This window comes from Cricetulus griseus, unplaced genomic scaffold, assembly GCF_003668045.3.
Source record: "Cricetulus griseus strain 17A/GY unplaced genomic scaffold, alternate assembly CriGri-PICRH-1.0 unplaced_scaffold_1, whole genome shotgun sequence".
Lineage (NCBI taxonomy): Eukaryota > Metazoa > Chordata > Mammalia > Rodentia > Cricetidae > Cricetulus > Cricetulus griseus.
This window is the reverse complement of record NW_023276808.1, coordinates 9531317-9547888: the sequence shown is the minus strand read 5'-3', so window position 1 is coordinate 9547888 and position 16572 is coordinate 9531317. Positions and strand designations below refer to the sequence as shown.

General features: G+C 41.2%; 2 pseudogenes; one reads left to right on the top strand and one right to left on the bottom strand.

Annotated features, from left to right (window-relative positions):
• The first annotated feature begins 9286 nt into the window (after positions 1-9286).
• LOC113839020 lies at positions 9287-10927 on the top strand (annotated as a pseudogene).
• Positions 10928-15015: 4088 nt separating this feature from the next.
• LOC113839021 lies at positions 15016-15708 on the bottom strand (annotated as a pseudogene).
• Between the last annotated feature and the right edge of the window lie 864 nt (positions 15709-16572).

The window sequence follows — 16572 nt, the reverse complement described above, 5'->3', positions numbered from 1 at the left end:
GGGCTGGGTGGGCAGGTGGGGCTGGCAACGACCCTGCCACCCAGTCCAGACCACAGCCCACCCACCCCACTCTACAGCCTCTCCAACCTCAAGGCACTTCCGGGACTCAGATCTAGTCTAGCATCACGCCTCTCAGGTTCCAGACCTGGCCTGAGAAGCAACTAACACCTATTCCTTCCCCCACTTTCATAGTGCTTGAGATAAATATAGGAGATTCCGGATACCTGGCCTGAGAGCAATTAACTTTCATTCCTCCCCCACCTCCTTTTTCTCTGCTTCTTCCTTTCTTTTTAAAAAGCCCCTTGGTTTCAATAAAGTTGGGTCTTGACAAAACCTGCTTGGTCCTGTTCTTTCTTTCCTGCCCATCATTTTCAGGCGTGATCCACCTCGGCCACACGAATTACCGGAGCCCCGTGGGCCGGGGCACTTTCACCCCCTCATCAACTGTCCCCTGTTAAACAGATGACCAAAGACCTTTCTTATGCTGAAGCAAAAAACAAATCTTAAAAAAAAATGTTATTTGCACAATTTCAATATGCTGTTCACCTAAAAAATTCAACGTTTTATCAGTCACATTGAGAGCTGTTCTGGCCTTTCCCCTATCTACTGGCTAAAGGCATCAAGTTAACAGGTTGATTAATGAAAATAGTAGATTTGAATCAGGTACAAAGAGCTCTACAGCCTAATAATTTTCATCATTTAAACTAAAGTCTAAATATACAATTTGGCTTAGCTAGAGATTCTGTTCCTCAAAATTGCCAAACAATGAGGTGTACCCACAATATTTATCTGTAACTAATTTAGTAATGAACCCAGATGTCCTAGAAGCAATGGGGTCATAACTCCTGTGCAGGGTATGCTTAAAGAGCAGGCTATTGCCCAGGAAAAGGGATTGGGAAGAATTTAAAGGGCGACCCCTGCCTGTGTCAGACAGACCCCCTGGTACAGAGAGCCCCTGGAGACAGGAGAGGATTGGGACATTTAAATGGGACCCATTGTACCGCAGCTTCCTAAAGCTCCAACTCTTATCACCTGGAAAAATGATGAATCTGTTTGGTAGAACAATGGCCCTTATCTGAAATAAAATTGGAGGCTTCTCATGTCCTGGTTCAGGAGCAACACAATGCAGGTCACATTGTCCCTTCAACTTATCCCTGGAATACCCCAATATTTGTTGTTAAGAAAAAATGAGGTAATTGAGGCTGTTACAAGACTTGAGACAGGTCAATAATACCATGATTCCCATGGATACCACTCAGCCAGGGATGCCAGGCCCTGTGGCCATCCCAAAAAATTGTCATTTACTTGTGATGGATTTAAAGGATTGTATTTTCAATATTCCTCTGCACCCTGCTGATTGTCAGCATTTTGTGTTCAATGTTCCATCTCTTAATTTAATAGAGTCTTACAAGAGGGTATCAATGGGTATATTTGCCTCTAGGCATGACTAATAACCCTACCATGTGTCAACTTTCAATCAGTTTTGTCAGGATTTTGTAATTACCCCCAAAACTGGCATTCCTTACAACCATCAAGGACAGGCTATTGTGGAACAGGTCCATCACACTTTAAAACTTATTTGGTTAAATAAGGGGGACCTTGAGGATCCCTTTGGCTTGCCTCACCCTACTTATATTTTAAATTTTTTAATAGTGGGTAATTCTAATAATTCTGCATCAATTCATCATTGGCCATCCTCTGTGCAGAAAAAGCCTCTGGATAAATGAATAGATCTTCCCTGGATTCTTTGGAGAGGGCCAGTTCCGGTTTTGGTGTGGGCTCTTGTGGCTATTTGCATTTTTCCAGAGAATGGTGAATCTCCAATCTGGGTTCCAGAGTGTCATGTATACCTGGTTCCTTCTGATTTGATTCAGCTTTCTAATGAGCCATTGGATGCTAATGAGAAATCTATCAGCCTTGGTGCTGATGGATTCTCAAAAACAGGTTTGACCAGTTATGGTCTGCTCCAACCTTAATCAGGGAAAGGCAGCCGGGAATAAGAATTTAAAGGAACAAATTTCCTAATCATTGGCCATGTCTGCTTAGTAAAGATGGAAGCCAAGCCAACCTTTTCCCACATGTTCCTCTGCTGGCCTTATGCCTGCTTAAAATACAGTCTTTTTGGCTGCCAAAGGTGTTAATTTAAGTTACAAGGTGTGCTCCTACACTCTTTGATATGCTAAGTAACCCTCACTCTGGAGAAATTTTTAACTGTTTCCTCCAAAAATGCCACTTGGAGAAGCTGCAGAGATGATGGGATTGCAGCCTCGGTTTTCATGGTACAAGACACCACAGTGGGACTCCCTGGAGAAGACGAGCTATTCCTTACTGACACGGGAGAGATCTTGACATCCTGACTTACAATGTGGCTGCAATTGGAACCACCAGGCAGTTTCTGGCTTAGCTGCCCCTCAGGCACTTAACACAGCAAGCATACTAAGTAGTTCTCAGGAGACGTTCCTTCTGCTTTAAGATCCTAAAAATTATATTTATTCTCTAGTCTAAATGGGCACTTTAGATTTTAATTGGGTAACTTTTCTAGATTTCTCAATTGGCTACTCAAAATTATTTAGGCTTGTGAGATCAGGGTGCCTCCTCTTTAGGAAGACTCTGTCTTTTGGAACTCATACTAAAGGTCACTTCAGGTATGAAAAGGGATCCCTAGACCACAGGATTAAAATCTGGGCAGCTTCTTTTAGCCTTGTCTGTTTTGAGGCACAAAAAAACCCCAGCAAGTCAAAAGCCACTTGTGGAGAGAGTAAATCATGCTTTCTTGCAGCAAGATACCCCTCAACGAAGGTCTAGCTGAGTCTTCAGGACAAATGAGTTATCAATGATGGGTTATTTTCAAGGAAAATCTGTTTACCTAAAACAGAGGGTCTGCAGGGCTTGGGCAGGCTTTTCTATGATGGGCATGATAGATGTTGAAGTCCTGAAATACTAAGACAGACACTAATTTTTATTTTTATATGTGTAAGGGATAACCTGTAGGGGACCTCTGGGAGTCTGCTTTTCTTCACTTATCTAGAGTTGATCTGCAGTACTCTGGGGGTGCTGACTGCCACACAGCTAGGTGCTATTTCCTTATTTTCCCTACTGACAACAAGGCATGTTTACAAATAATGCAGATTATCTGCAAGGTTCCAGGGGCTTAAGAGCTTGGACTTTGATCTGATTTATTTCTTAGGGTGCTGCTGATGGTGTAGAAGTTAACTCCCCTGTAAACAAAATTGTCATTCTTCTTTCAAGAGTGATTGGCTGTTTTGTCTTTATTAATCCACAGATCCCTCCCTCTATCTAACCTGTAAGAAGTAGTATTGCTGGACCCAAACCTTGGCCTCTGAGCTTTGTTGAGTGTGGATTCCCTGTGGAAAGGGAGGCTCTGCCTTCCTGGCAAGGGAGACGATGAGCTGGTAATATCACTGTCCAGTGATACAGGCTTTGCTTTTGTTGAGCAGTGGGAAGACAGATTGGAAAACTGAAGGTCTGGATTCTAGAAGTTCTGGATGTTACACTCCACTTTCAGGTTTGTCTTACAAATGTCACAGATAGTTTAGAAACTGTTAGAAAGGAGGGCATGGGAATCATCCCTCAGCAATACATGATTAGAGTGTTTTCAACACTGACAGCTACTGACAGCTACCATCATGTGATTCAGGTGAAGTTCAGTTCCAGGGCACAAAAGGATTCTCTGCAATGTAGAGGTATTTCAGGTTAGCATAGTATTTTGCAGGTGAATAGGGAAGATGCCACATCTTGTGACATCATTCATTCAACAGGAAGCAGGCATTAAATTATACTATACATTGTGTTTTGATTGGGCATCACTGTGGCTGGATTTGCCTGAAACCACAACGGGGAAATGAGGGGCTGTAGAGTCATAGAAGGCTCTGTAGGAGATGGTTACATTTTCTGAAAGGGCCCCAGAGCATGGGGCCTCTCTGGAAGAAATATTAGTTGCTGGAGGGTCAGAAAATTAACAGTTTAGCGGTCACTTTTTTGTTGGAATTGTAACATTTTAGTATGCCGCGGGTCATTACACAAGGTTCACACTCTGAATTCCCAATTGTAGTCCTAAGCCTATCCTGCCAGGGCTGCTCATCTGTGCAATGTATCCCAGCTGAAGTTCAGGTCCAGCCTCTAACAGAAGTTTCTGATTCAAGGGTCATCATCCTGGGGGAGATGTTCTATTCCCAGGGACAATCAAGGTGAAGTTTCTTCACATGTCTAGAGGACAGCATTGCTCTTGTTCTCTGTTTTTGTATTGGCCAGTGGATGTCATGTAGTTCTAGGTCTGTGTCTGGGTATTTGGACTGAGAGACAACACTGAGCTCTGGTCATAAGATACAGCCTTGGGTGGAGTGAGGTTCATGGCTAAGCAGTTTTTACATGTCTAAACGTTTTTTTCATACCTAATGACATGATCATCTGTTTTTTATTTTTCAGTTTGTTTATATTACCAATTTTACTATGTAGATACATCCCTGCATCTCAGGGATGAAGCCTACTTTATCAGGGTGGAAGGATATTTTTCATGTGTTCTTGAATTTGTTTTGCCAGTTTGTTGTTTTTGTTTGCTTTTTTCTTTTTTTCCCGAGACTGGGTTTCTCTGTATTGCTTTGGAGGTTGTCTTGGAACTTTTAGACCAGGCTGGCCTTGACCTCACAGAGATCCACCTGCTTCTGCCTCTCCACTGATGGGATTAAAAGCATGCCACAGGTTTTCCAGTATTTTATTGTGTAGTTTTTCATCAATGTTCATGAGGGAGATAGGTCTTTAATTCTCCTTCTTAGTTGAGATAATGTGTGGTTTGGGTATCATGGTAACTACAGCCTCATAAAAAGAATTTGGCAAAGATCCTTTTGTTTCTATTGTTTGGAACAATTTGAGAATTATTGGCATTAGCTCTTCTTTGAAATTCTGGTAGAAATCCAGACTGAATCCATTTGGCAGTGGGATTTCTTCATTTGGGAGACTTTTAAGGACTTGTTCTATTTCTTTAGGGACTATAGGACTATTTAAATTGTTTATCTAGTCTTGATTTAAGTTGTATATGTGGTACCTATCAAGATAGTTGTCCATTTCTTTTATATTTTCTTATTTTGTGGAGTACAGGTTTTTGAAGTATGGCCTAAATATTGCCTGGATTTCCTCAGTATCTGTTGCTATATCCCCCCTCCCTGTTTATTCCTAATTTTGTTAATTTGGATATTTTCGCCCTGCCTTTTAGTTGGTTTGGATATCTTGTTGGTTTCACTGATTGTTGGTATTGTTCTTTGTTTCCACTTTAATGATTTCAGTCAGGAGTTTGATTATTTCCTGCTGTGTAATACTCATGGATGAGTTTGTTTCTTTTTGTTTTTTAATGATAGAGATTTTCGTTGTGCTGTTATGTTACTAGTGTGAGATTTCTACAAATTCTTCATAAGTACTTAGTGGTTTGAACTTTCTTAGCACTGCTTTCACAGTTTCACTTAAGTGTGGATATAGTATGCATTCATTGTCATTAAATTTTAGGAAGTCTTTAATTTTTATCTTTATTTCTTCTTTGACCCAGTGATAATTCAGTTGAGATTTGTTCATTTTCCAAGAGTTTGTAGGCTTTCTGTTGTTTATGCTGTGATCTGTTAAGATTAATGAGATTATTCCAAATTTTGTATCTTTTGGAAATTGCTTTCTGTCCAATATTTGGATATTTTTAGAAAAGATTCCATGATGTGCTGAGAAGAAGGTATATTCTTTCTTTTTTGTTGTTTTTGGTGAACTTGTCTGTAGATATTCATTATATTTGTTTGAGTCATAACACTTATTATTTCCCTTATTTCTCTTTTAGTTTCTGTCTAGCAGAGCTGTCCACTGGTGAGAGTGAGGTGTTGAAGTTTCCCACTACTAATATGTGGGGTTTGATATGTGATTTAACCTTTAGTAATGTTTCTTTTTCCAAATGTGTGTGCCCTTGTATTTGGTATAAATGTTAAGAATTGAGAATTCATTATGATGGGCTTTTCCTTTGAATATGAAATGTCCTCCATCTTTGTAATTAGTTTGAGACATATTGTGTTAGATATTAGGGTAGCTACACTGGCTTGCTTCTCAGCTGCATTTGATGGGAAATACTTTTTCTGACTCTTTATTTTGAAGGAATGTCTGTCTTTCAAGTTCATGCGTGTTTCCTATATACTGCAGAAGAATGGATCCTGTTTTCGTATTCACTCAGGTTTTTTTTTGTCTTTTAATTGGTGAATATATAATAAAAGATATTAATCCCAAGTGATTGTTAAATCTTGTTTTTTTTTGTTGTTCTTGTGGTGATGTGATGTTGTGTGTGTGTGTGTGTGTGTGTGTGTGTGTGTGTGTGTGTGTGTGTGTGTGTGTTTCCTTTTTGTGTTTTGGTGTTGTGAGATTATGTATTGCCTGCATTTTTGTGAGTACAGCTAATTTACTTTGGTTAGAATTCTCCTTCTAGTACTTTCTGTAGGGCTGGGTTGTAAGTATTTTTTAAATCTGGTTTTGTCATGAAATATCTTATTATTTCTTTCTATGGTCATCTAAAGTTTTGCTGTGTGTAGCAGAAGAGATCTTCTGGGTGAACTGGTGGCAGTGGGGTTGGGGGTAAGATGGAAAACTGTGCCATCTGGTTGGCATGCCAGTACACCAGCAGCCAGTGTACAACCTGTTCCACCTGAAACCCTGAATAAAGTCAGGCTCTAGACTTTAAAAGTGGTCTTGAGCTGCTGCCTGTGCATTTCAATTTTGTTCACTTTTGTAATTTGAATTTGTTTTTCTTCATAGAAACCTTGCCAAGGCAGAGAAGGAGGGAAATATCTGACTTTTGAGTAAAAGTAGAAGACCAAATGAGGAAAAATGGATGCAAGACAAAGGCACTGCCCTGAAACCTTTCTCTGCGGAAACCTACAAAGTCCTCAGCCATGAAGAGAAGTGAAGCTAAAAAGGTAAGGCTATACAAATGGGATGTTGACTTTGAGAATCTTCAGTTAGGGTTAGAATCAGGGTTATGGTTATACTTATGTTTAGGTTTGGTGTTATACTCATGGTTGGTGTTAGGGTTAGGATTAGGTTTAGGGTTCAGGGTTCAGGATTAGGGTAAGGATTAGGATTATGTTTAGGTTTCAATGTTACACTTGAGGTTAGGGCTAGGAGGAGAGGTAGGGTTAGCGTTAGTATTAGGGTTAGTGTTCAGGGTTAGAGTTAGATTTAGGGTTAGTGGTAGGGTTCAGGGTACAGGTTTACGGTTATGTTTGTTTAGGGTTAAGGTTAGGGGTTAGTGTTAGGGTTCATGGTTAGGATTAGGGTTAGAGTTCAGGGTTCAGGCTTAGGGTTAGAGTTAGTGTCAGTTTTAGGGATAGAGTAAGGGTTAGTGTTCCAGGTAGGGTTCAGTGAAGGGTTAATGTTAAGGTTCGGGTTAGGCGTTAGGTTAGGATTAGCGTTCAGAGTTAGTTTAGAGTTAGGATTACAGTTCAGTGTTAGCTTTACAGTTAGTGTTATGATTAGGATTAGTGTTATGATTAGGGTTAGTGTTAGGGTTCAGGTTTGGGGGTATGGTTAAGTTTAGAGTTAGAGTTAGAAGTTAGAATTTGGGTTAGGGTTCAGGGTTAAGGTTAGGGTTAGGTTTAGGGGATAGGTTTAGGGTTAGTGTTAGGGTTAATGTCAGGGTTCAGAATTATTGTTAGGTTTAGAGTTCAGGGTTAGGGTTAGTGTTATGGTTATGGTTAGGGTTACCATTAGTGTTAGGTTTAGGGTAAAGGTTTGGTGTTGCTTTAGGGTTCATGTTAGGATTATGGTAAGTGTTAGGATCCATGGTTATGGTTTTTGGTTAGGGTCAGGGTTTAGGATTGTGGTTATGGTTAGGGTTACTGATAGGGTTAGGGTTAGGTTTAGGGTTAGGATTTGGGGTAAGGTTAGGTTTCAGGGTTTAGGGTTAGGGTTAGTGTTAGGGTTTAGGGTTGTGGCTATAGTTAAGTTTACTGATAGGGTTAGGGTTAGGGGTTGGGATAGGGTTTGGTTCAGGGCTAGGATTCAGGGTACAGGGTTAGGGTTATGGTTTGTTTGTTTATGTTTAGGGGTAGAGTTAAGGTTAGTGGTTAGGGTTAGGGTTCATGGTTAGGGTTATGGTTAGAATTAGGGTTCAGGGTTAGGGTTAGAGTTAGTGTTAGATTTAGGGATAGAGTAAAAGTTAGTGTAGGAGGTAGGGTTCAGGGAAGGGTTAAAGTTAGGGTTAGGGTTCAGAATTATGGTTATAGGTAGAATTAAGGGTTCTGGGTTAGGTTTAGGATAAGTGCTATCATTAGGGTTCGGGTTAATGTTAGTGTTAGGTTTAGGGTTAGGGTATTGGGACGCAGCCCCTGTGGAGTGTCTAAGAGTTGTTTTCCAGCATAACCACAGATACCTCCTGTTTATATGACCTCAACCCACTAGCATCAATTTCCTGTTGTGAAATCTTTCACCTGGGGTTTTTGTAAGTTTGTACATAAGGCTGCTTCACAATAAAGGTAAGAGATATTCTGTCAGAAAATCAACCAGCATCTTGTTGTTCATCCAAATCTCCAGGCTTTTACCCAGTACTCGGACTTAGTTGTGGTGCAGGCAGCCACAAGTGGAGGTTCCACTGATATTGGGAAAGAAAGGAGATCCTGAGAGATCACCCTCAGAAGACTGGCCAGCAAGGAAGGAGTTGTGTTGGTGGATTGCAAAAGATACTAAAAAATAGGTACCTCAACACCTAAGAGAGTTGGATTATAAAGGCACTGGAAATGGGTGCCTCACCTCCTAAGAGTTAGATTGAAAAAGGAGTACCTCAACTCTTGAGAGAGTTGGATTATAAGGCACTGGAAAAAGGGTACCTCAACTTTTAAGAAAGCTGGTTTACAAAGGCATTGGAAAAGGGGTGCGTCTGCTCCTGTGAGAGTTGGATTTGAAAGGTTCCATAAGGGTGCCTCAACTCCTAAGAGACTTCGATTGAAATAGAGAAAATTCAATGAGAAATTTTAAAGAGACAAGGTTCTATTAAGATCTCATTTTAAATTTGGATTCAGCAATAATGCTAAGAAAATTATTAAAGAAATATGGGAAATCATCTACTGAGGAATCCCTCCCCTGTGAGCTGTGCACAAACATCCAGCTGATTCAGCAGCCCGTGACTTTGTCCACTCCAGCCTGCTGCAGCCTGCAGTCATCTGGCAACAATGTGGTGTGCACTGGCTGGCTGGGGAAGTTGACTCCAGAGAAAAAGTTGGCGCAGTATGCTTGGAAGAAACACTGGTTTATCCTGCGGAGTGGTAAGATGAGTGGTGACCCAGATATTCTAGAATACTATAAGAATGAACACTCCAAGAAACCCCTGTGGATCATCAACCTAAACTTCTGTATGCAGTTGGATGTAGCCCTGACCTTCAACAAAAAAGAACCCCAAAGGAGTTTTATGTTTGATATCATCACCAATGAGCACACCTTCCAGCTGGTGACTGATACATAGGCTGACATGAATAGGTGGGTCCAGAGCATCTGCCAGATCTGTGGCTTCAGTCAGACTAAAGAGAGCACTGACACCCTGAGAAAACTTCCTTCAGTCAACCATAGTCTCTGCTCTTCTCTAGCTGAGTTCAGCAGCTCCAGTCAGCACCTTCTCCAAACAAGGAGGTCCTCAGCCCTTTCACACTCTAGCCAGCCCACTGTGTCAAGCCACATCCAGCCTGCCTTGTCTACCAGTACACCTCCGGAGTATCAACACTCGCACCAATGCATAAGCCAAAGGACAGAAAATGTCAGAAGTGCCACCTTCTCTCAGAGCACCAGACAGGAGAGTGACACAGCCACACAAAACCTTGACCAGGGCAATAGACACTGTATCAATGGAGACAGTGGTCAAGTCCATGGTGTCTATAGCCTTCCCAAGCCAAGCAGACAATTCAAAGACCATGCTTTTGACATTCCCCATAGCCACGCCAAGGGGAGCCTCACAGTGTCTGAGGCAGATAATGAGAATGAGTACACCTTCAAGGTAACCAGCAGAAACCTTTGTTAGGAATTTGGAGACCTCCTAGTGGACTCAGCCATAGCTCCCCCACCACAGCACCCCAAAATACCTTGGTGTGGCAACCCTCTACAGAGACCTCCAGTCAATGACTACAAGTACCCAAGGCGAGGTGTAGAAACTGCCTGCTGGTCTGCTAAATCCCCAAAAAGGACTATCATGGGTCGATCAGACAATGACAGCTGTGATATCAACTGTGTGCCCATAAACCCAGGTTCTTCTACCCTGCAGGCTTTGGAACAAACGGGACAATTCCCACAGTGCCTATATCCACATGAACACAGTGCCCCATCACTTTGACCCACTGAGCCACCCATCCTCAGCCCTTCCTATTCATGGAGTCTCCAGCAGAGAAAGGGAAATCCAGCCACCCCCAATTAATCGCAACCTCAACTCTGGCCCAAAAGCAAAGCTACCACCCCTTGACCTGAGAAACAACGCTGTCATCAATGAGCTCCCTTTCAAGTCACCTATCACCAAGTCTTGGTCCTCCCAGTACTGCCATTCCATCTCCACACAAAACATGACCAACACAGACTCCAGAGACAGCGAGGAGTACTATGTCCTTATGCAAAACCCAATGTATTCATCCCCTGTACCAAGTGGCACTAGCAACCCAGCTCTAAAAGAGTACTGGCAATGAGAATTACATAACCCTGGACTTCCAGACAGTCTCTCTGAGCCCTCGTTGCAAGCCATCCACATCATCTGTCACATCAGATGAAATAGTAAAATATGTCCAAATAGATAAAAAAAAGACCCAAGCCCTACAAAAGACTATACAAAAATGGACAAAGATACTGCAGTCCTCAAGACCCTCCAAAGATGCCAAGCTATGGTAAGGATGGCCATCCCATGACACTGCCTCTCCTTTGTGAGTTTTGTTTTAAAAATATATGTATGTTCTGTATGTATGGTGTGTTCACACATGTTGTAAGAAGTGTGATCGTAAATGTGTGACTGTTAACAAAAGAATGCTATTGCGTTTTCTTTGAGTTGTTTAATTGCTGGGGAAGGGGCAACAGTTGTTAAAGTACAGTTACTTGGGAGGGGAATTTCTGCTTTTCTTTCCATGGATGATAAAGAACTGTGGATGCCATCCTGACTTGCATGGTTTCATGGGGCAAGAACCCCTAAAGAAGTGGCTCAGGTGATCCAAATATTTGTTTTCTTTTAAATTTGGTTGGTTAGAAATGGTAATAGTCACAGTCAATCACTTTTTAAAGGAAAAAGGAGGAATATGTTATAGAAATGATACTTTGTATTGGAATGGATCCTCATTTGTTGATATTTTGTATTGGAATGGATCTTAATTTGTTGATATTAGTTAGGTTTTCTAGATATATAGATAGATACTCTTCAAACCCTTCAAAGATCTGTGGAATATGTGGCATTTAAGTGGTTTAGGGTTTTTCTTGACAGTGAGACACAACTGTTCCAGGCACACCAGTTACATCTGAGAGTAAGATGGGTATGGAAGAAACTCCTTATAGAGTTTACCTTTGACGTGGCAAGACTAGTCATTTTGTCAAGAAGCTGTTCTTGCCTGAACTGTTTGACTGTTGTTTTACAAACTGGACTTGCAGGACCCACAGGAAAATAAAGATGGACAGTCCTAAAGGGTTTCTGCTTCATGGAAGAATCTGCCAGACTTTTTACAAGAAACAGAACAAGTGTTACTGACAAACTGCCAATGCATGGGGACAATTTAAAATTTCTTCCTTTACTGAGAAGTCTACCAGACACATTGTGGCCTGCAGACTAAAGATGGATGCCAAGAAACTTTGGGTGACTGTCTAAGAAGCAAGATGTGTCTGTCAGTTCTAGAGTTTGTATATTATCCTTCTATGGTCTTTGATGGAGTTGAAGACAGATAGTTATAGTAATGCACTAAGATAGAATGGTTAAAATCTTATAGTTCTTATTGATAACTGTTTTGTTATATATAAAGTAGTGGGAGATGTTAGGACTCAGCCCCAACAGGGTATCTAAGAGTTGTTTTCTGGCATAACCACAGGTACCTCCTGTTTATCTGACCTCACCCCACTAGCATCAATATCCTGTTGTGAACCCTTTCACCTAGGTTTTTTGTTAAGTTTGTATATAAGGCTGCTCCACAATAAAGGTGAGAGATATTCTCTCAGAAAAACAACCAGGTGTCCTGTGGTTCATCCAAATCTCCAGGCTTTCACCCAGTACTCGGACTTAGTTGCATTGCAGGCAGCCACATTAGGGTTTGGGTTAGCTTTAGGGTTCATGGTTATGAACCCTAAAGGATTATGATTAAGGTTGCATTGGTATTAGTATTCAGGGTTCAGGGGTAGGGTAAGGGTTAGGGTGAGGTTTAGGTTTCATTGTTAGGGTTAAGGATAGATTTAAAGGAACAATCAGGTGGTGGTGACTCAAACCATTATCCCAGTACTTGGGAACTGGGGACAGGAGTAATATGATTGGGTGGAGAGGAATATGATGTGGGAAGAGACATGTTGTGTTCTGTATTAAGGTTTCTAGACAGGATCTCTCTCTTTTGGTCTGAGGTTTCAGTAGAGGTAAGAACTAGGGGCAGGTTTCTCTGCTTCTCTGATATTTCACCATTAACCCCTCTCCTCTATCTGAATCCAGGTTTTCATTATTATTATTATTGCTTTTTTTGATTTTTTGAGACAGGGTTTCTCTGTGTAGCTTTACAGACTATCCTGGCACTTGCTCTAGAGACCAGTCTGGCCTCAAACTGCCAGAGATCCACCTGCCTCTGCCTCTTGAGTGCTGGGATTAAAGGTGTGTGTCACCAAGGCCAGGCTCAGGTTTTCATTATTAAGACCAACTAGAATTAACACTGCAATCTCCAGTCAGGAGCAGTGTGTCATAGCTAAACTGTTGGGTAGAAGATTAGAATTGATGGCAATAGTATTAATGATATAAGGATTTACAAATCTTCCAACTTTATTGCTATATTTTGCATATGTTTGTGCATCAGAGAGAATGACCCAAGATACACAGATACACAGATACACAGAAAACTATTTCACAGATTAATAACATCAAGATCAACAAAACCTACATAAACAAAGAAGTAAGTCATTGATCCTTGGGAACATGATGGATCAAAAATAAGTTGTTTTATGTTAAATCTGTACCATAAAATGAACAGAATCCAATTGCAATGCACAACAATATATAACAAAAAGCTCATTACAGAGCTCCATTCACAAAAGATAAAAAATAAATAAATAAATCTCCATTCAGAGTTCAAATACTCAGAATGTTCAATGGGACTATGAAAATATAGTACACAGATTGACATAATGACTTTTATACTTACCATAAACATACAAAAATCAAAATGTGTACAATGCTTGTAAAAGAATAAGGAGGATAGAGAGAAAAAACCAAGAACAAAGGTCAGAAAATGTAGTAGACTATTAATCAAAAGAACAAAAGACAATTATCCATGAAATCTGTGATCTTGACCAATGTTATCCTATGAATCTTCATGTGTATAGAGATTAAATAAAAAAGACTTCAAAACTCCAATTAAATTAACTCAAAGTGACCCTTAATCTGTTGTTTTCTGACCCTCCATCTACTGATATTTCTTCCAAAGAAAGATGCCCCATGCTCTAGAAAGGAGGAGACTTCTATCTATGTCTCTGCACACCTTAATGCCTCCTGTGGTTTCAGGTAAACCAGCCTCACTAATGCCCAATCCCAAAACGACATGAAAGAGTAACTAAAATCTGCTTCCTGACAAATGGATTGTGACTCAAGAAGTGTATCCTGACCTAAGTCCCTACCCAACACCATACGCACCTGAGATATCTCTGCAGACCAGTAACAACTGTTGTCCCCTAGAACTAAACAGCACTGAATCACACTATTGTGGCTGGTGGTAGCAGAAATTAGAAAACATTCTAATTATGCATTGCTGAAAGACAATCAAAGTCACCATCTTTCTACCATTTTCAAATTACTTGTAATATTTATGACAAAAAGCTAAAAGTGGAATGCAATATTGAGAAATTCTAGAAACCACACTGTCTGTGTTCCCACTGCAAACCAAAAGCGCTACCTGTGTGTGCACACTGGACAGTGATACTATAGGCATCATAGCCTCCCATACCAGGGCTGCAGAGTCTCCTTCTATCCAAGAAATCCACATACAGGGAGGCTCAGAGGACAAGGACAACTTCCAAGGTCACCATGTGGACCAAGAGAACCACAGTCTGTTTTATGGTACAAACAAATTCCAGCAGAAATGAGAGCTCCTTGTGCAAAGCATAGGGTGATTTTGGGCACATTCCATTATACACTCAATATTCAGTGCAACCAGCCCTTAACCTCATAGTTGGGAAATACTGCAGCCAACTGTATGTCATATTCAAACATTAAGTGTTGTTACTGTGTAAGAGTTGTTTAAGAAAAACAGGCCATTAATCAGAAAAGAATGAGGAGTCATGGTAGGGCTTGGAGACAGGGAAAGAGAATGTGAATATGATGTTGTTATGATCTAAGAAATTTACTTTGAAAACTTGAAAAGAGCTTTATAGCCATGTACTCTAGAGAGTAGGGATTTTTCTTGGAGCACATCGAGGTTGTCGCAAATCTTTTCTCTCAGACTTACATCTTAACCCAGAAAAATAATTGTCCTCCTAGGCAGGGCATAATAGTTTACTCAGGTTTTTTTTTTGTTGTTTAGCTATTGTAACTATAACAATTTGTTTTCAAGGTAAAGTCTGTCCTTTATCCAGTTTCTCTTTTTTGTTTTTAGTATGAACAACATTTATTCAATTTTGCATAGAGCCTCATAGACCACAGCCAATGCTTTACACCCCATTTTTACCACTTAACACCTCACCAAATGAGACTAATAAGGTGTCCATGGTAACTTATTTGATGGGAGTGGACAAGGTAATTCTCATCTAGACATGACATGAGAGAAGGGTCAATTTGCTTGACTAAGATCTTCAGGCTACAGAGCAGCCACAGCTACACACAGCTTTGTGTTGGTGGCTCTTCTTCTTGCTTGTCTCAGTCACAGCCTCCTGGGCCCTATGAATCTCATGGACAATGAGAGCAAAGGCTTCCTCTACACCTTGCCGTGTCTTAGCCGAGGTCTTCACAAAGGGGACTCCCCACTTATGAGCCAGGATTGCTGCAGCAGTGTCAGCATCTCCAGAAGTAGTCACTAGGTCACACTTGTTGCCCACAAGTACCAGAGGCAACCGCTGCTTCTGATGCTGGCTGCAGCTGGATCACATCTGCTGCAGCTGGTCCAGAGATGAGGGGTCATCAAGAGCAAAGACACCCAGCACACCATCACCAGCTGCCAGGCACTGGTCACGCAGGGCCCTGAGGATATCCTGTCCCGCTGTGTCTAGGACATTCAGAATATAGCCACCATTGTCCAGGGCCACCTCCTTCCAGTAGGAATCCTGGAGAGTGGGGTCATGTTCTTTCACAAAGCAGTGGTGGGTCATCTGGATAGTGAGAGCACTTTTACCAACACCACTTGCACCCAACACCACTACCTTGTATTCAGATAGCTTCCTGCCAGCATCTTTGCATTGTTCCCAAGCCTCATGGCTTTCCTCTGGGGATCTGGTGCTCTGTGTGTTGAGGCTCAGGTCCATGATGCTAGACATTGTTGGCAACGCCATTCCCCAACAGTCAGCTCAAGAAAGAGATGTAAATCACAAGCAATATATCCCTGGATAGGCGGTCCACTGAGGGGCTGCAGGTAGCTCTCTATCCAGCTTCTTGATTGCTCTCATCTGTGGACCCGAGGAAATTCACAATCAGGAAAATCTTGGATCAGATAGAACTGATTACCTAATTCCACGCTGCTAATGTCAACTACTGTTTCTTATAGAGTTATAGGTAATGATGGACCTGTGTAAGAATTGAGTTCATTGACCAACTTTGAAATTGGTGGAGTCTCAGTGCAGAAAGGAAGAGTCTACAGCCCAAACTACAGAGCTGTTCCAGGTCAGACTACAAAGCCACAGAGAAACCCTCCCTCCCCCCAAAATAAAATTCTGGGAAATTACACAATCATTTCCCTACGACAATCAGGTCCCTTTCCATAACAGTGACTCCAGAAGCTGGTTCCCTACCCTGAGTCCTCCATCAGTGTAAACTATTCCAGCTAATTTTGTCTGAAGGCAGAAGCAATTATACCCATGGAAATCCTTTTCCTGTGACTGCATTGCATAGTAAACTATGTAACTCAAATGGACAATTTGAAATCTCTTAGGCAGTACATCGTAAGTATTTTGAAGGTGTAGTACTGAAGACAGCAAGGCCATTGTCCTGGTGAATGACAGACTGGAATCAATGCACCTTGAGTCAAAGTAAGAGAGTTTGGCTCAGACAAAAATTTCTCACAAAATAGAAAGGCAGCTGTTCTAGCATTAATACACCTTAGCAGGGAGAAATCCCTTCACACACTTAGGAGATTAATAAAGAAAAATAGAATTAAGGAAAACATGCATTCATCTCTTGATAATACTCAAAAGAGGAGG